Source organism: Microtus pennsylvanicus, chromosome 20 (assembly GCF_037038515.1).
Source record: "Microtus pennsylvanicus isolate mMicPen1 chromosome 20, mMicPen1.hap1, whole genome shotgun sequence".
Lineage (NCBI taxonomy): Eukaryota > Metazoa > Chordata > Mammalia > Rodentia > Cricetidae > Microtus > Microtus pennsylvanicus.
Window position 1 is genome coordinate 2,360,118 of NC_134598.1, and position 21,714 is coordinate 2,381,831.

Below are 21,714 nucleotides of genomic sequence, written 5' to 3' on the forward strand. Positions count from 1 at the left end.
GGTAGTAGTGTTTGAATGAGAGGGTTCCCGTGGTCTCAGTCATTTGAATACTCAGTCTCTAGTTAGTGAGGCTGTTTTGGGAAGTGTGCCCTTCCTGGAGGAAGTATGTCACTGGGGGTGATGGAGGTGGGTCATTTGTCTATCTGTTGCTTTCATTGGTTAATTAATAAAGAAAACTGCTTGGCCTGGTAGGACAGAAAATTAGGTAGGTGGAGTAGACAGAACAGAATGCCGGGAGAAAGAAGCCGAGTCAGGCAGTCGCCATGATTCTCCCACCCGACACAGCCACAGGTTAAGATCTTTCCTGGTAAGCCAGCTCGTAATGCTACACAGAATATTAGAAATGGGTTAGATCAATATGTAAGAGCTAGCCAATAAGAGGCTGGAACTAATGGGTCGGGCAGTGTTTAAAAGAATACAGTTTCCGTGTAATTATTTCGGGTATAAAGCTAGCCGTGCTGGCGACCGGGTGCCAGGAATGTAGCCCTCCGCTCCTATTACAACATCCGGGGGTGAACTTTGAAAGTTTAAGGGTGTATGTCTGCTGTCTCAGCCCTGCCATTATGAACTCTAAACCTCTGGAACTGCCAGACCAAATAAATAATTTCTTTCCTAAGTTGTCATGGTCAGGGTGTTTTACTCAAGAAACAGAAAAGCAGTAAATGTATGCAGTGTATATGCGCCCATGTGCGAGTGTCTGTGGGGTCAGAAGCCAACATCAGGCCTTTCCCTCAACTTTTTCCACCTGATTCCCTGAAGTGTCTCTCACCTAAACTACACCTTACAAATTAGCTGGATTATCAGGACTGCACGTCCCTGGGAGCCTTCTGTCTGCCTCTCCCCGGTGGTGCCGTGAGAGGCACACAGCCACGCCTGGCTTTTTGATGTGGGTGCTGGAAGGCACACTCAGACTCGCGTGTGCGTGTAGCAAGCGTGTTACTCACGGAGCCAGCAACCAACTCAATTTTCCTCATGTTTGAAAGGAAGAAACTGAGATACCTAGATGCAAAGACGCATGTCCAAGACTCTATAGGGACTTATTACAGAAAGAGATGCCGACTAGGTGTTAGGTGGGGTGGCAGCCATCAATTCTCAAAGGTATTTAGAATGGCATATCAGAGTTGGTATCCCTGTTTGTTCTCTTCCACTCCCGTCACGGTTGACTATGCCAAATGCTCTGGAAAAGACAAATAGGCGAGCGAGTGTGTTTGCTTTGTTGGACTTCAGAATGTAAGACAACGTTGACACTGTCAACTTATTCTCACTTAAAATACCAGGAACATTTAAATGTGCAGAGATTTGAACAAATTCATCAGAAGGGAAAGAAGACTGGTGAGCAGAGATGGCAGAGGACCGTCAGAAACAGCTAGCTACTGGGCACCCTCGCTTGCCAGGGACAACCCGTTTGCGCCTGTTTTCCTTCCGCAGCCTCTTTAACTGCCCAAGGGTCCCCACGTGTATGAAGAATTCCATAATCAGCTTTGTCATGATGGCGGTACACAGGGTTGGGTGGGTGAGGCACATTTTGATGTGTGGAGATCTAAGCAAAGACTATGCATGGAGGGAGCTGTAACAGCCAGAGAGGCACCAGCATAGCAAGTTAAACAAGGCAGATAACCACAGACTCTCCTTCCACTAAGTCCGTGGTTCTCAGCCTTCCTAACTGTGACCCTCTAACACAGTTCCTCACGCTGTGCTGACCTCCAGCCATAAAATTACTTTCACTGCTACTTCATGACTGTAATTTTGCTACTGCTCCGAAGCATCATGTAAATATCTAATACGTGCCCTCCCCCAAGGGTTCGCGACCCACAGGTTGAGAACGGCTGCTATAAGTGAATGCTGCTACATCCAGATCGGATATCTATACTTCAGAGGCAACCAGAAGGAGGTGGTTTAAACTGTGGCCCAGAAACCTCCTAAAAGGTCTGTGGGAATCACAGGGGCAGGCTAACTCATTGCTGCACACAATGATCTCAGAGTACCAAGTGTGTATCCCTTCTCCAAAAACTCTTTCCAGAACCTGAAACCTATCCAAAGAGAGAAAAACTCCCCCACCCCGTGCTCACAAGACTGAGGATAAAATGTACAATTCAGGGGGAAGTTAACTTAAATTCACATTTATTGGAGCTTGTAACATTTCCCTCCTCTCAGAGCAGGTGTGATAAAAAGAACAGAAGACAAGAAAGTGCAACAATGGAGTCGTCTGAGGGTGGGGCTTAGTGCCGTTCGTTCGGTGGTTAAGGGCCTAACATGGGCAGGAACCTGGGCTCCATCAGAGAAGGTGGCGGAAGAAGCACGCATAGGGACAGAGGAATGGTTTCACAAATGGTCGGTTAGGTATAAAAGGCAATTCATAATCTTACCCTGAGCTGGCACAGCATGTGTGTACGTACACACACACACACACACACACACACACACACAGAGAGAGAGAGAGAGAGAGAGAGAGAGAGAGAGAGAGAGAGAGAGAGAATCTGCTTAGAAACCACACAGTGCAACCAAGGAGGGCTGAGTGAGGACCAGATATAAACACAGACGCATCCTTCTCACTCCAGCAGGCAGACCGGGGCCCCCACGGACAGCTGCTCCTGCCCTTAGCTGGCTCTGGTTACACAGAGCTGGCAGGAGGATAAACAGTGAGAAGAAAGGAAACAGGTTAAAGACAGACGCCCTGTAAAACAGGCACTGAGAGATGCCAGGGACGAGAGGAGTGGAACGCAAAGGCTTTCCAGAAAGAACCCTCAGTTCCTCTGCTCCTCGTGAATCACAGAAGGAAACTCTTCACGCAGAGAGAAATAACTTGTAAAAACATAAATATATAAAAAATGCTAATGTCCCTATGCCCAGAGGTTGTGCTGTAATTTCAAGCGAGGGTGACTAGGCCAGAAATGACATTTACTAACTTTCAAATCTGGTCTCAGGCCAACAGGCTCAGGAGAAGAATGAATTCAGAAGCCACTTCTCCTGGAATCCTTTGCATGTAATTATTACGGTGAAGGCAGGTTGTTCATGATAATGTCGCAGGTATATGGAAACTATTGCAGGGAGCTGAAGTGAGAAAGTACTATTATTTCTGCAGAAGGGACTTGTCTGTCCTCTCTCTAATGGTTCCTCACCGTTTCACGACTCATAGATCTGAGCATCCGAATATGAATTCTTACAGAATGCCATTCTCTCTTTGGTGAAAACTTCAATGATGAAACCCAAAGTCGGTATTTAATACAGACTTGAAGATGAAGATAGGAAACCGTTTTCTACGTCCACACAAAGCATGGCAGGACTAGACACACCGTGGTGTTTGAACAGAGCAAGTCCCAACTCAACCATCAGTCTCGCTGTGTTTCCTCGCACAGCCCACAAAACTGGAGTCTTCAATGTTTGCCTCAGAGTTTTGAACCACATGTAACATTTAAAGTGAAAAGAAAAAGAAACAAAACAAAACAAAAAACTTACTTCCGGAAATTATCAACTTACACTGACAGAAAATGTTAACTGAGCAACAAACATTCACTAGAAAATAGCATTTTACGCCAATGACAGTCATCCTGTACTTATGAACTAAACTTGTTTTAATATTGTGAAGCATTATTGACATAAAGAACAACTACAATTTAAAACACAGAACTGATGGGGCTGGAGAGACGTCTCAGCAGGTTCAGTTCCAGCACCCACACGTCACCCCCATGCTAATTTCCTGTTGTTTTATTCTAGCTTATGGTTCAAGTGGAATGGAATCCATCAAGACAGGTATGGTAATGAAAATGGTGGTGAAGGCAAGGACGCGGGAGCTTGATGATCACATTTGCATCCACGCACAGGAAGATAAGAGAAAGAACAGGAAGTGGCGGAAAGCCATAAACCCTCAAAACAAACCCACTTCTGTGACGTACTTCTTCCATCAGGTTCCAAAACCTTCCCAAACAGAGCTACTAACTGGGGACCGAGTATTAGACATCTGAGGCATGGTAGATGCTTGTCATTCTAAGCATCAGGAACCTTTTCGTTCAAGGCCAGGTCCTGGTCACCCTTCTTAGCTTTCTTAGCTTTCCTCTGCTATTGTTCTTTTCTCCACAGGGATTATAATTCCCTCTCCAGTTTCCTTGCCCTTTCCACTATCAAAGCCGACACCTTCCAGCCAGAGTTCAATGTTCCATAGCTATCTCTCCGCTTCAGTCCTCACTCAGGGACGTTTTTTTGGACAATTGTCAGAATTGATGAAAGCTAATAATGCTTCCCTCTCCTCCTTATTTATCTCCCATTACTCCTGAGAGGGGCAGCACAGAATGAGCATCACCACGATGGCATGTGAAGGACTGGGGGCTCATCTATACTGATGGGGAGGAAGCGGTGCTGAAGGAATCCACCGACAGAAAATGACTAATACACGTGCACTTCAAGCAATAGACTTTTTTCTGCAATAATAGATTTTTCACAATTTCTCCTGATGTCAGTAGCTCCACCACAGAATGTGTTCAAAAATTTATTACAATTTAAAGAACTCATGGAGCTGGGGAAATGGCTCACTTGGTAAAGCGTTTACCGAATAAACATGAAGACGAGTTTCATCCCCAGTGCTAACATTAAAATATTATCTACTGTGATGGGGAACCTCCCTTAGCCAATGGCCTTTAAGAGGCTGGACCAGGTTGGGGCGTGACTTTGGCTACCAAAAAGCCACCGTCCCATCCTACTTGGTCTCCAAGAGCCATACCTGCATGTCAGACCCCATTCTTATTTCCTCACTGGGATCTGTGAGTTCCCTTTTAATAAAGAAAACCCTTAAAATACCCTATTCAGAGTTAGCTGGGAATTACTTGACTCACATTCCCCCCATTTGACGCATTCTGCATCACTAGCGCACCTCTGTGGTTCTAGCCCTGGAGAATAGACACAGGAAGATCCCTGGGGCTTGCTGGGCAATGAATCTATTAAACTCAGCGAGGTCTCCATGAGACCAGATTCCAAAAACTTAGGTGGCGAGTGATTGAAAAAGACACAGAACATCAGCCTGTGTGATAGAGAACCCATGCCAACATCTTTAAGACCATGTCTACTGGCTCTAATGAAACATGAAATACCCTCTTCTAACATCTCACACCCTGAGGGAGCGAAAACAACAAGTCACAAAACAGAAACTATTATTTTAAAAAACTAAGAAAATAAAAAATTTTACATTTTCCACATTTATGATTTCATGTTGTAGTTCCATAAAAACAAGAAAGAAGGAATAGTAGGGGTTGAAAGCCAGTGAGTGCTGGGGGCTCTCAAGTACCTTTACCTTTAGTTTCTCCTCCAGGTTCCACACCTGCCAACAGGTGGTACCCAGGGTCATGGTGTGGGTTTCCCCCAGATGGGGAAAAATCAGCAGAATAGATCCAAGCAATTACACACATTCAATGAGAAGTATATCATTTGCTAAAATTACATGCATAAATAATTAACTATTATTTATACTTGGTTGGTTGGTTTTTCAAGACAGGGTTTCTCTGTGTAGCCCTGGTTGTGCTGGAACTCGCTCCGTAGACCAGGCTGGCTTCAAACTCAGAGATTCATCTGCCTTTGCCTCCTGAGTTCTGGGATTAAAGCTGTGCACCACCAGCACCACTTGGCTTATAAACCATCTCTTAATGACCTTATAAATAATGTACTTTCATCTGAATTTCCAAAAGATCCTTTTATAGATATTTTTATAGGTATGTATGTTTCCTCAGAGGCCAAGAGTCATCAGGTCACCTAGAACTACAGACAGTTATCGAGTAACCACATGGATGCTAGGATGTGAAAGCCAAGCCTCTGCAACAGCAGCAAATGCTCTTACCCACTGAACCACCTCTCCAGAACCAATTTCCAAAATATTCTTAACCAGTGCATGTTTTTCCCCTGGTATGATTTTCCCCTTCTTTTAGTGTAGTCTCATGTTGTTTCTTTTGGGGGAGATGTAACATGAGGGCTGGCTTGCTTGTTGGGGTTTTCTGTCCCTCCCAGTTCCCCATAGCTGTTTAGCCCCAAAGAAAATCACACAGAGGGGCTGGAGAGATGGCTCAGAGGTTAGGAGCATTGCCTGCTCTTCCAAAGGTCCTGAGTTCAATTCCCAGCAACCACATGGTGGCTCACAACCGTCTGTAAAGAGATCTGTGCCCTCTTCTGGCCTGCGGGCATATACACTGACAGAACATTGTATACATAATAAATAAATAAATAAATAAATAAATAAATAAATAAATAAATAAATAAATAAATAAAATATTCCTTTAAAAAAAAAGAAAATCACACAGAGATCTCTATAAGTTTTAAAGCTGATTGGCCCGTTAGCTCTGGCTACATATTAGCTCTTATAACTTACATTAACCCATTGTTCTTACCTATGCTAGCCACATGGTTCGGTACCTATCTCAGCAGGGCAGCTCACATCTTGCTTCCTAGGTGGTCTGCACAGGACTGGGAGGAATCAACTTCCTCCTTTCCAGAATTCTCCTGTTCTCATTGCATCACTTCTACTTCCTGTCTGGTTTTCCTGCCTGGCCAATCAGCGTTTATTTAAAACATGATTAACAGAATACAGACAATTCTCCTGCACCAGCAGGAGGGTTGTTTGGCTTTGTTTTGTCTTTAGAGATTCTGTGGTTTGGCTGTTTGAATTTGGTTTGGTTTGGCCTGAGTTTGTTTAGTTTTGTCTTGTGTCCCACCTGAAGAACCCAAAGTGGAGCCACAGCGTTCACAATAGAGCAGTGCACACCCTCTCTTCTATTTTCCTAATGACCAGGTTTACTTTCTGCCTCAAATCCTGATGACTCCCTAGACACTGTTTCTAATGCAACTTAATTTTCCCAGAATAATGATTACTCATTGAGAATGTTAGGTGTTCCTGTCAACTGTATACTCTTTATTAAAAGAACAATGGTTTTCAAATGTCCTATTTTAAAATGCTGGAAAGGATAAAAAAAGAAACAAGATCCATGTCTAGTCCACCACCCACAGATAATAACATTATCAGAGGCCACTATAATTTCCTACCATTCTCGTGATTTACGTTTTCACCCAATTTCTTTTGTTTGGAGAATATTTTTTCGTCTCATTTGTCTTCTTCTTTACCATTTTGGTCTGTCAAAGTATTTCATTTTCTGTTCACTTCTCTACAAAGGTTTTCTAAATGAGGTTCAAATAGTTCCTTCAGAGAACTACCCTATCATTAAGGATAAATGATTTAAAATTTGTTCTGGACCCTCAGAACAATACTAGACATCTGACATGATTGATGCCAATTCTTATCTCCACCGAAGCTCCCCCATGAGTTTTTGTCACCATGTTGTATTTCCACTGCTTACCTAGCCACAGCAGCACACATGCCAGAGCCCCGCTGGTGTTGCTGGATGCAGAATAAAGGATTTTATATGACCACCATGCAGAAAAGTATTACACAGGGAAAACAACTGTGAGACACCTTGGAGAATGGTGGGCTCTTTCCCTCCAACTACAGAGTTCTGCCGATATTTTGTTTTCTGATAAAATGATACTAACAGGTCCTGAGATGCTCTCTGCCAGAGTTTCTGGTGGATTCCCATTCAAAGCATTCTCAGAGACACAGCCAACTCTGCATGGTGGTGAAAATAGCCAGCTGAGGGACAGGCAGAGGACAGGGGCAAAGACTGCTCATAAAAACACCCAGGGGCCTGTGAGACAAAAAAGAACCAGAGAGCTTCTGGTGTGGCTGACACACCAAGAGCAGCCTACAAAGCTGGGCCACCACTGTAAATGCCCTCCATGACTTCAACGGCTCCCTATACAACTGTGGAAATCCAAGTGTTGCCATTCATCAACCCATCCTTCCTGTCATCCATCTATACCTTCAATGTTTACCAAAGATTTCTATCTGCTGTGTGCTGAAGGAATTCCTACCACCAGTATTCTGTAAATTACCTACCCACTTGGGCGTGGTCTCTTGTACTATTTATGGCAATGTAAAACTTGCTTCCAGCCTCTTTTCTGGCTGCGGGATTTGATTGCTGTTCTCTGTTCCAGCAGAGAGTCTATGCCTAAATAAATAACCCTCTATTATTCTCAATTCTGAGCTAGTGTGGGATATCTAGTAAGCATCCTTCTTCATCTGACACCCCACATAGATTTGGACTCCACACCTACTGGGTAGAAAGCCTGAAGGCCTAACCAGTCCACAGCCAAGAAAGTCTCCCAACCCTGCCTGCTTGGCTTGCTTTTACCTAGATGCTAGACAAGTACTTATTGAATCTCAAGATTTTGAAAATGCAAGCTTAGAATGCAAAAAGATACTTAGGCCTTTAAAGGTTAGATCAACACCTATGGATGAATGGATCCTGCATACAATGAATATTGAGACATTTTACTATAATACTGAATCTTGGGTAGGAAAAGTAATTTCCAAAGGAATGAGGAGATATCAAAATACTAAATGTTTTAATTCTGGTAGAATAGGACATCTGAGAAGGGATTGTAGACAAATAATTCCTAGGAATAATGTGTCCTCTGGGAATGGAGGTATATGTAGAAGGGGTAGCAAAGACCAATATTGGACCAATGAATGCAGATCAAAAAAAGACAGACAAGGCAACATGATACTTGGGAAACTCCTTGAGGGACCTTTCACAGGCCCCCAAACCAAAAGTAGTCCAGTCATTCCCAGTCACTGTGGAAGACACGTCTCACAAGAAAAATTTTAAAAAAAAAAAACAGAGTATACCAGAAAAGACCATACTATTCTGAATAATGGAACAAACATGAAGAATATATCAAAAATGTTGATAGGAAATAGGAAACGTATATTCTAGCAGACTTCTATAAATGATCAAAAACCACAACTAAGAGTGCATATAAATGGAGATAGACACAGGTGTGGATGTTAGTATCATTACTCTAGAATCTTTGCATCCAAATTGGCCTCTTTAGAGACAGATGTTCAATTACTAAGAATTGGAACCATATCTCAATTTAAATAAAGCAAGAGATGGGTTGACTACATAGGGCCACAAGGTCAGAGAGGAAAGCTGAAGCCATGTATGGCTAATATTGCAGTAAATTTATAGGGTCTTGACATGCTGTAGCAATGGAATACACAGATTAACATTCCTGCAGTTTTAGGAACTCATAAAAAATCTGGGAAGGCAATTATAAGGTACTATACACAAAAGTATACACAAACCATTCTGGCTGTAGAAGAACATACAGCAACTAGCAAACTTTAGAGATATCAACAGCCCTACCTTTAAAATGGTTAACTGAGAAATCAATATGGGGTAAACAGTGGCTTCTAGGTGAGGAAATGCTGCGGGCTTCCAAACAGCTGGTGCAAGAGCAACTAGATGCTCACCATATGGAAGAATCAACCATCCCTTGGAATTCTCCTGTATTTGTTGTTAAAAAGAAATCTGGTAAATGGAGAATGGTGACAGATCTAAGAGCTGCCAAGAAAGTAATTCCACCTATGGGCCCTCCACAAACTGGAATTCCTCTGCCTTCTCTATTACCAAAAGGATGGCCTCTTATAGTTATTGATTTGAAAGATTGTTTCTTCACTATACCTTTACAAGAAAAGGATAGAGAAAAATTTTCCATCACAGTGCCTACTTATAATAATTCTTAGCCTACTGGGAAATAGCAACGGACTATCCTCCCACAAGGAATGCTCAATAGCCCAACTTTGTGCCACTACTTTGTAAATCAAACATTGAAAATAATATGTAAGCAATTTCCTGAGTCTATGATTTACCATTACATGGATGACATTTTTCTATCTGATTTAAACATAGATGCTTTGAAATCTTTGAAGAAGTAAAAAAAAAAAAGTTGTGTCAAAATGGGTATTACAAATTGATCCTGAGAAAATACAGAGGAGATTCGGTCAATTACGCAGGTTATAAAATAGACATACAAAAAATTAGAACACAAAAGGCACAAATTAGAAGAGACTGGTTGCAGATTCTTAATGACTTTCAAAGATTGTTAAAAGACATTTCCAGTCTACAACTGGCTGTTGGGATAACACCTGATCTAGTGATTCATTTAAACAAAACCTTAGAAGGCAATAAAAACTTGAATAGTCCCAGAGAATTAACAGCTGAAGCAGAAAAGGAATTGACAACTGTTGAGGGGAAATTACAGGAGGCACATGTGGATAGGGTAAATTCAAATCTTAATAGTATTCTAGTCATATTGCCTTCAAGAATTTCTCCTATAGGAATTTTAATGCAGAGGGACTATATTATTTTAGAATGGTTCTTTTTACTACATAAACCAAGTAAAAATTAAAAACTTGTGTGGAAAAAGTCTCTGTATTAATTACAAAAGGTAAATTGAGACTTCATCAATTAGCAGGTATAGAACCAGCAGAGATTACAGTGAGTTATGGGAAGACAATGAACCATGGCAAAGAGCTTGTGCTAATTTTTTGGGAGAAATTAATAGCAATTATCCCAAAAGCAAAAGTCTTAACCTTATAAAGAGAACTTCTTTGAATCTTCCCCAAATTTTACATGATGCTCCAATAATATAACATGCATCCAATCCCATACAGGTCTGCAAGGTCCTCTAGCATAAGGTGATTAAGAAATTGATCGACTGTTGATTGTAAGTGTGTTGCAGGCCTCAGAATTTCATAAGAAACATCATGTCAATAGCAAAGGTTTAAAGGAAGAATTTCTATTACATGGCAACAAGCTAAGGAGATTATAAAGAGATGCTCTACTTGCTCTTTCTATAACCAAACACCACAACCTGCAGGGAAAAACCCAAAGGGTACTCAAAGAAATGAAATCTAGCAGATGGATGTATTCCACTTTGCAGAATTTGGAAAATTAAAAAATATACATCACACCATTAACACTTATTCAGGTTTTTAGTGAACAACTGCTTTAAGTTCAGAAAAGGCTAATTCAGTAATCAAACATTTATTAGAAGTCATGGCCATCATGGGTATACCTGAACAAATAAAAACAAATAACGATCCTGCATATGTGTCTAAAAAAATGAAACAGTTTTTTTTGCTTATTATAATATTAAACATATTACAGGTATACCACACTATCCTACAGATCAGGCAGTTATAGAAAGATCAAATCAGGCTATAAAGGATATGTTAAACAAACAGAAAGGGGTATAAAACACCCCCAGAAATAGATTACATAATGCTTTATTAAGGTTGAATTCTCTTAATGATAATGAGAAAGGGACAACAGCAGAAGAGAGACATTGGATAATAGAAAAGTCTTCTGAATTAAATCACCAGTGTATTTTAAGGATGTGTTAACCTCACAATGGAAACCAGGAAATGTGCTACATTGGGGAAGGGGTTTTGCTCTTGTTTCCACAGGAGAAGAAAAACTATGGATACCATCAAAATTAATAAAGATTTCGTTTGAAAAGGAGAAACCTCTTGACAAGGAGAAATGACAGCTCATCCACAATGGTAACAACCATACAGGTGGTAAGAAAACTCATTAGGGTTGGGGCAGGTTTCTGTTCTTGTCTTTGCAGAAAAATATTCATCTTCAAAAGGTCAAGAGACCCTGGACATCTATATGCCTAAAGAGGAAAATACAATAATCCAGATAGGATCTCCAAGCAAAGAGAATTATAACTTATGAGGACATGTCATTTGAGAATCTCAAAAGCATAAACTAAAATATTAATCATGATTCACCTGAAAATCAAAGCTGGCTTTGAAGTTGGACACTGGCTCTGTTCTTCTCTAAATCCAAGCATGTTGTTAAAATAAAAATTCAGAATTTCTGTCTCATGTCATATGGGACAGAAAGAAAAAAGAAGTTTAGAAAAAAAATTACTGTTCTTCATACCTATTTTTGTCTCTATTGTACCTTTCATTGAATATATATGTCTGTATATGTCTATATAAATAATGTTTAAGTTTTCCACAATGAACAATGAATTTTCCTACAGTAATCTTTAAAGTTTCCAGGAAGATGAGGCCCCACAACAACATCTCCACCTGGTTGATATGACATCATGATGCTGATAGCGCTACTATAAGACCTGTTTGGGGTACCACCTGCTCAAGATGGTTCCAACTTGGTTAGCTAAAATGGTGCACTTTTTAATGACATTCTAGCCAGAACTCCAAATAGGGACCTCTGAAAAATCCTACCAATACTCAAAAACTATTTACAATTATACCAGAGAGTAATCTTGAAAATTAACCATCATTTACTTTCACAGGATCCCATAGAAAGAATATTGCCCCCAAGACAGCTGGAAGTAATTCTAGAAGATGATCTCACCTCTCCCAACCAAGTTTGTCTTCAGATCTAGGGACATCATTTAGGGGTTGATTATAATTGGTATAAGGTTGGGGGTTGAGGAGAAATTTTTTAGGCACAGAGATCTCTTTGAAAAAAAGGGTGGAAATTGGATGGGATAATAGAGTGTGAGCTTACTCACACTAATAATAAGAGTGAATAATAGAGTGAATACTTGTAAGCTATTATTTATAGGCAATTTACATTGGTATAGATTCTTATATGTTGATACAAATTTAAGTAAATTGAATATGTTCCTATTTTCACCTACAATATTTGTATATCTAGGCAAAGTTACTTTGGATTATTATTTGCATAAATGTTTCTACCTTGCTTAAAACATTTTTGTATATTGATACAATTTTAGGATAGATTTATCATATTGCAATGTACATTTCGACCTTTGATCAAGATACTTATACATTGTTTACATTTTTTGGTCATTGTCCTCATTTGTTGCACAGCTGTTTATTGCATGATATTCTAATTATAAATCAATAGTCATCTATGTTTGTCATACTTAGACTAATCGGGTTCTTTAGATACATAGAGATTGTATTCTTCATAGATAGGTAATCTTCAACCACTTCAAAGAGCTGTAGAACATGGCATTTAAATAACTTAGGGTTCTGTTGACATGAGACACGGATGCTCCTGGCAGCACTGATCTATTCCCAAGAGAATGTTGAGCAGTGAAGACACTCCACTTGGAGCTTGTGTTCTTTTTGGCAAAACTAGTCTTTGGGCAAGGAACTGCCCGTGCATTGACCACTGACAAAATGCACAATGTCTGGACAGGACAAGCAGGATACAAGAAAAAAGACTGTCAAATCTTACCTAGACAGGGTAAGACAGTTTTGAAAAATTTCTTGCCTCTGAGAATTGTCTGTCAGTTGCTCTAGGGCTTAGCCAAAGTTGTTTGCTACAATATTGCAAATGGGACTGGGTGATTGCTCATGTAGCCAGTTGTCTCTGTTATATTTTGCTCATTTTGGAAGCTGCTTGATTGCACTTCCTGCTTCCTCAAGTAATATTATTTCCCTTCTCGGATCTTCAATAGGGTTGAAGACTAAATAGTTTTAGTTACTTTCCTTTCATGACTTGGCCAAGTTATTTATTATACAAGACTTAAACTCATTAGGATAGGATAATTATTGAAACATTTATCACGTTTCTTGCTTGATATATTTGTTTTTATTGTATATGTTTTGTATTAAGCTTAGCACTCTTTTATTTAAATAAAAGGGGGAGGTGCTGTAGGAATTCCTACTGCCAGTAGCCTTTAAGTTACCTGCCTACTTGGGCATGGCCTCTTTTACTATTTATAGTGATGTAAAGAGTGTATCTGGCCTCTAAATGCTCCATCTCTCTGGTCACCCCTTATTTCCTGAACTCACTACAATCTGAAGGGAAGACACCTGAGGAAGTCCTTGGGTTGTGATTCACAGAACAAATTTTCGCTTCCAACCACAGGGACTGTGTCCTCACTCCAGCTGTGCGGTGGTGATGTTTCTACTTCCCATCAGCCACTCTGCTAAAACTGACAGAGAACCATGACCAAACAGTTCAAGTATTAACTTGTTAAACTGAACACTAGGGCCTCAGTGGCAGAGCTCTATCATGTCCAGGGTGGGCGAGCAGACAGGGACACACACCAAAACAACAACCCTAGGGCAGAGTTCTACCATGTACGGTGTGGGCATGTGTGAGCGTGCACACACACGCGCACACACACACCACCACCACCACCATCAACAACAACAACAACAAAGCAACAACAGAACCCCATCTGAACATTCAAATTTAAAATGAAAGTACTGTACATGAATAGAGTCATATGTAAATAGAAAAGACAGGCGATGTCTAGTGTTGTCACTTGATAGGTGTATTTTGGGTTACATGTTTACTTGGTATTTTTTATGTCTGTGTGTCTCTCTATGTGGATATATGCCACATGTCTGAAAGTGGCTGAGAAGGTCAAAAGAGGGCACCAGATTCTCCAGTAGCTGGAGTTGTAGGCAGTTGTGAGCTACTCACTGCAATCCAAACTGGGTTCCTCTGGAAGAACATAAGTAGCCTTAACCATTGAGCCATGGCTCCAGACCAAAATGTTTTATTTGCAATTATATAAATTTTCAGTGTTTATATAAATAGGACATTCAAGATAATTTCTGGCAATGGAGATACCATCTACAGCCCTGTTACTTTGCAGGAAGATACAGTTAGTACTGCCTGTAGATATACTTTTTTTGTTTGTTTGGTTGGTTGGTTGGTTGGTTTGGGTTTTCAAGATGGTTTCTCTGTACTTTGGAGCCTATCCTGGAACTAACTCTTGTAGACCAGGCTTCCCTTGAATTCACAGAGATCCACCTGCCTCTGCCTCCCAAGTGCTGGGATTAAAGGTGTGCGCCACCACCGTCCAGCTATAATGAACTTTTTAAGAACTCTCATAATTTCATTTCTCCTGGTTCATTAGTAAATGTTATTAATAAGCTTGAATGCTATGAGCCCCTTCCCATTTTGCCCAAACAGTGTTTTGAATGTCAGTGGTTGAAGAGGTCACATATCCCAAAAGCAAACAGGAAGGAGCACTCAGAGAAATCCCTGAGCTGTGCTTCCATAGTCCCTAAAAACTGTATTTTATACCTTCTCCCATGCCAGCGCTTTAAAATCAGCTTTTAAATTAATTAATTAGCAGCATTTGTGGAGAACATTTGTTATAGGATTTTAATAATTATTACTTATTGCCACCACTAAGTTAACACCGGAGACTTAATCACCGTGAAGTTAGCAATGAGATTCAGCAGTAACCTCACTTTATAAACATGGAATCTTCGGCTTAAATATTAAATAGGTTTCCTTAAAATTTAATCAAGACCAAGCGATGAATCTAAAGTTAGTGCAGTGCATTTCCTATCACCAAACTAACACCTTGACACCCACATGACGTTGCTTTGACTGTTTCCACCTACTCTAGACTACAAGGTCCTCAGAAGCAGGCGCTGATACGCACCGGATGCACTGAACGAAGCCCATACTATTGCTGCTTCTGGCAATGGCACCAATGTTCTTCTACTCTGTGTCTCCTGCAATTTGTATTTTAAAGTATCCCAAGTTCTGCAAATGTGAATAATTTCCCACCTTTAATCTATTCTCAATAAAAAGTAATAGAAAGAATAAAACTCTTTCCTTGCCTATTATCGTAGGTTCCCCTGAAACATCAGAAACAGGATTTTTGTAGAGAAATAAAAATTGTCACCAATTACAAGATTATCACCACAAGAAAGTAAGCTGTTGTCTGTAACACTCTACAGAAAAGTAGACCTCAGGGTGAGACGGAAATGCTTGTTGATCCAGTCCTTACTGGGAAGCACACAGAGCCTTGTGGTCCTTATGTGGTCCTTAACAGCAAGCCTGAAGCCTGTGCAAGAAAGGCCAGAAAGCAAAAGTAAAAAGTTTCCAACTGTGTAGATGAAAGTTTCTGTCCCACATCGTCTCTCAGTTATTTAGTACCAAAGAAACACACAGAGGCTTATATTAATTATAAATTGTTTGGCCTACTAGCTCAGGCTTATGATTAACTAGCTCTTACATATTGAGTTAACCCATAATTCTTATCTAAATTTAGCCACATGACTTGGTACCTTGTCTCAGGAAAGCATTCTTATGCTATGGGATAATGCTCTACTTCCTAATTTTTCTATGCCTCCTTTCTATATCATCTATACTGGGAAACTGGGGAAATGATGCCTTATGCATTTCAGTTCAGAATTTACAACCTTGTCTGCAGCTACTACCCACCAGGCACACCGACTGCTCTCAACCGTTATACATTGCTGCTCATCACATACACTTCTAGATGAATTAAGAAACAAGTCATGCAAGGAGGTATAGACCTCAAATCCCAATTTCTCAAGCTGAGCTCAAGAACTTGAAGCCAGCCTAGGCAAGATCACGAGACCATTTCAAAAGAAAAAATAACATAAAGGTTAAAATACTAAACTATTTTAAAATATTTTTTATTTAACTCCACATACTTAAAATACCATCTCAACAAGTAATCAATAGGAAAATTTACTAGTGAAATACTTTCGGCTCTTTTTTTTTTATTAGTCTTTGAAATCCAGAGTGTATTTTAGGCAGACAGCACTAATCACATTTCAATGTCTTTCCTGCAGGTGCTAGTAGCCCCTTGTTCAAATCTTTAGGATCTAGACAGTTCTCACTAGACTGAAAGCTCATTTTTAGAGGCAAAAAAAAAATCCTTTCTTCTTGCTCCATAATTATTCGTGCCTATAATCAAATATAGCAAAGTTCAACATCAGATGAACTCAGAAAACTTCAAAGCAGATGATTATAAGAGGACTGGGATAAGAGAGGAGATCTTAGGAAAGAAGAAATTTCAAGTAAAGGTTAGCAGAGAATTCTAGCCCAGGCTTTGAGTCACCATGTCCTGCAGACATGCTCTGCCTTCATCCCACATCTCCACCGCAGGACCATACACATCTACCCATCCTTCAGTAAGAGCTTCCTTGGTGTACAGAGAAGCAAAGCCTTCTTCATTAAATATTGATTTCATTCACATTTCCCTGGGGCCATGCATTATGGAGGAAGAGAGTAACATTCTCCACTTAGACTTTACAAATGAAGAAACTGAAATCTAGGCAGACTTAGAAGTTACCCTACGATTCTGTGCTCATTGCAAGTGAAGCCTGAACTCAAGTTCGATGAGTCCCGATCCTTTGTCCTCCTCCCTCTGCTGTACAATATTCACTTTTCAGCCATGGCTTTCGCATCTAACATGATAGCCACATTTTGCGAGAATTACTTTAAATGAATTCATCTATGTAAAAATACTGTGCGCTGCATGTATTCAGTCTGAAAGGGGTGGCGCCTGGGAAGGAAATGAAGATTTATTTAGTCCATTCTTACACCTTAGGGGTATGATACTTAATTGTCAATATTGGTGAAAATTTATGTAGCTACTGAAGGTCTTTAAAGAAAATATTGTTAGTACATGTACGTGTGCACGTGCCCATGTGTGAGTGTATGTGTGTGTATTCTCTCACACATTTCAATAAGAGACAATTCTCAGAATTAACACGTTTTTCTACAAGTCTACATTTTTCATTATGATGTGAATCAAAGAGCTCATTAGCTTCAGTCCACCTAAAGCTGGATAAAGTCTTCCATAGGGTTCATACCACAAGAAGTTCACCTAAAATAAAGTCTTCCATAGGGTTCATGCCACAAGAAGTTCCACATGTTAAATATTTTTATTCCTTAACTGCTTGGTGAGCATTACAGCCTGTTTCCTGAACTGAAGCTGAATGTGGTAAAGAAGAGGGTATCTATCTCCTAAATAACACATCCTTACTGCCATGGATAACAGAGACACCAACTTTAAAAAAAAAAAAGTGTTCTTTCTTAATAAAAAGCATCATAGAAACCTTCTAACAATTAGAATGAGCCACCATTTTCCATGTGATAACAATGAAAAGGTAACAGTATTCTTTATCTTTGGAAATTTTGTATATCAATTTTCTAAACCTGGTAGAAAGACTGGCATTTTAATGATACCTTGTAGCAATATCCTGCTGCATTTTGTTGCAATGTGAATTGAGTTAGTTTACCTCTGGGCGAGAAAGAAGTGCAGGCACAGTTGCTGGGGGTTCCTGTGCACGCATACATGTGGTGCACACACACACACACACACACACACACACACACACACACACATTTTTCCCTCCATGCAGTCCTCTAAATCTTGAGTTTTGCAGAGTTTCATTTATTCAAAAAACCTTTGAATTAGACACTTCCTGCCTGTGCCTCCCCTCAGTGGGAAGCTTGTGGGGGCGGGTTTGCAGTTTGGAATTCAGGCCCTCCAGTTAGAGAACAGTCTCAAACTGCCTGTCCTTCAGGACACAATGAAACAGCCAGCTGTTTGCTTAGACATTTGTCTGAGCAAAGCTTTATCAGGCTATTATTAGTTTTAATGCTGTAATTAGATGCGCAAATGTACCCTGAGGTATGTTTGGATGGGAACATCATACAAATCAGAATTGACAATAATGAACACAGCTGCATTTCTGCCAATGATTAGGCATTTAAATAAGTGCTCGTGCTGTGTTTTCTGGAATATGAGATCCCACAGAGAGGAGAGGTTAGCAGTGGCGTGAGGCTGCCAACGGGGCATCAAAAACATCGGAAAAACAAAGGACAGACTTGGAAACTGGATATTAACTTCTCTTGCGGCACCATCCAGACAGCGCGTCCTGTTCCCTTCTCACTGTGCCTCATCTTCATTTCGGTGAATTACCTACACATATGCATTGGGAATGTATGTATGGTGTCCTTCCTTCCCATCAGACTACATGTTCTGAGAGCACAGAAAAAGAGCTGTGTCTGCAGCATCAAAACATCGTCCAGTTCTCCTCCAACTGATAATAAATAGAAAGATAAAAATTGTGATACACACTGGAGTCATTTTGTGCAAATACGACTTCAGACCACCTGAAATTTTCATGAGTCATTTAGAGCCGTGCAAGACAAAGGTCAACACTCCCATTGCACCAGTGGGACCAGAAACTGGAGTAAGCTTGTCACCTGCTTAAGATTTATTAGCCTGGACTCAAAGTAAATATAAAATAAAACACTTAGCAGCCAGCTTTGCATTTTACCATACCACTTACTTCATGAGAGCAGCCAGCCTGAGACGGTTAGGACGTTTTCCTACTCTGCCTACTATGCTGAGACGATCACAATAATGGGAAATATAGATACACCCCTTTTGTAATTTCACAGCACTTCCGTGGGGCATCGCCACTAAATCACTTACATCTACTTTGCCCTCTAAACCCCTCTTCCTGTAGCTCCCTAGATCCTACAGATCACTAAATCAGCTCATCTGGGATCCACTCCTCTTCCTGTAGCTCCCTAGATCCTACAGATCACTAAATCAGCTCATCTGGGATCCACTTCTCTTCCTGTAGCTTCATGGATCCTACAGATCACTAAATCAGCTCATCTGGGATCGACCCCTCTTCCTGTGGCTCCCTAGATCCTACAGAACACTAAATCAGCTCATCTGGGATCCACTCCACTTCCTGTTCCCAAGACTTGACTGCTCCCCAAAGGTCCCAAGCTGCCCCCGAGGATCTCTGGCTCCAGTGTACTTCTTCCAATTTATAAAAATATAAATCCAAAGACATTAACACCTTGAGTCGACGCTGCATCTATTCCTGGAGGCTGGGAAACCCCTGTGGAATCTCTGAGAAGTGTGCCAGCCTGTGCGGTCTGAGAACTCTCTAGCAATATTGAAAGGCCTCCTGATGGTCTAGGAGTGAAATAGACAAATTCTGAACTTATGCCAAGCTACTATGTCTTCCCTTTGGGTCAGAAGCAAGTCCTTTCAGTGCCTGAGTAACATTATTTGACACACGCATTCTCTATGAGCATTGCTACAGAATGAAAATGATTGTATAGGTTCTTGGATGTATACCATTTTGACAAAAGGAAGTTAGGAAGATCATCATACTGAAGCAAAAACAGATTTAAAGAAAATGAACTGTATTTCCAGCGTGGAGAGTTAAATGAGAATTTGCCATCTATTTAAATTTAAGAGTAAGTAATTCTAGGTTGTAAAGCACTAAAAGTATGACCGGATTTTGTACGCTGGATCAACCAAACGCTCAGGTTCAACTTTACTTCGTGCTGCGTTTCAGGAAATCCATGAAGCACTAGCTTTGACTGCCGCCGATTGGTCTGCATTGCTAACCATTATGTCATCGACAACTTAAAACAGGTTTCTACTTAATCTTTGTACTGAGGAGGGATTTGTCACCATTAGAACTATGATAAACTATATACTAACCTGAGTCCAGGGAAACTGTCAAAAGCTACTCTTCAACTGCAAACACATAGGTTGACAGCAAACACAAACTCATGAATAGAGCGTACGCTGGCCTCTTCTTCCCGATTGTCTGCCTATCCAGTCCTGAGCTCTGTCCATGAAGAACTAGCTAGTGAGAGCTGCAGCTTTCGCCCTTGTCACTGAAGGGTTTTCAATAAGCCATTAGAAGACAACAGGGAAGAAACTGATCAAAGACACAAGAGAAGCAGAAACAAGGATGTGTAGAAAGGACTGGTTCCACCCAGATCCACCCACTCTCTCCTTTAGAGTTCATGAGATGACCCAGAATCCTTATAATGAATTTTCATTCTCTCTCTCAAAATCAATTTCAGTTGTATTTTTGAATAAAATTCTTTAAGTAGGAAATATTTGCTTGCCTGCTATTTAGAATTTTGAGATATTATTAATATAAGCCATCAGATCCCAGAGCAGTTAAAAACATGGCACACCAGAAGGATTTCTTTGGGTATAAAATCTAAGGGCCTTTGAGTTCGTGATCCAGAGAGTCTGTCTCAAAAAACAAACAACAACAACAAAATGATGTACACATAATTACAAGCTTACTCAACACATTTTCTCAACCAGAGCATTTGACCTCAGTATATGACGGAGGGGGAAAGCTAGAGGATAAAATCCCAGGAATTTGCCTCAGGCTTCTGGTCATTCCACCTTGTAAAGGCAGAGTCTACATGATCACAAGGGCCTCTTCCTCCTTGGAATTAGCTCAATTGCCACAAATGCACATTTTATCTTAGATGATCCAACATTGACCTTTAAAAGTATGATCAGTCGATACTCTAATGTAGCATGGCTCTGAATTCCCTGCCAATCAATACACATGCTCTGAAGAGCCCAGCAAAACTTAACTATGTGCAACCTCACACCCTACAAATATGCCACAAGAAACAGCCACAAACTATAAACACACACACACACACACACACACACACACACACAGTATTAAGATGGAAAAAAACAGAGATCCTGAACATTTAAAGTTATAAATAATCTTATTGAAAACCAAGAACCACATGAATATTGTATTTTATTTAGGTCAGAGTATTTATATATACTTCTTTTTTTTTTTTTTACTGTTTGAAGCAATTCGGATCACAAGTGGTGAACAGGCCATTGGACTTGCTATACTTTAAATACCATGCTTACCTTCAGACATCTGAGAAACAAATTTAGACAAAAGGAAACCATTCCTTTTGATTTTTTTAACATGTCAAATAATACCAGGAATGGCTACAAAAACAGATTCTAAGAAGTGACTCTTCCATTCCCAGCATATAAAATAATAATAAAAAAAATCTGTGTCCAGCAGGATGAAAGGCAGTCAGTTTATCTGAAGCACCGAGAGGAATTGGTGAGTTCTGCACAGTGGCGTTCTCTAACAGAGCTCCAAAGCTTTCCTTCCACACTGTCCTCGCAGCGGAGCCAGGGGCTCAGGTGCTGGCATGCAAGCTGATTTACAATCCACCCATTCTAATGGCATCCACAGCCTTTGCCCATGTT

General features: G+C 40.4%; 1 protein-coding gene across 3 annotated transcripts in view; it reads right to left on the reverse strand.

Annotated features, from left to right (window-relative positions):
- Window positions 1-21,714, reverse strand: part of Grip1 (glutamate receptor interacting protein 1) — a 625,790-nt gene that overhangs the window by 572,535 nt on the left and 31,541 nt on the right. The window lies entirely within an intron of this gene.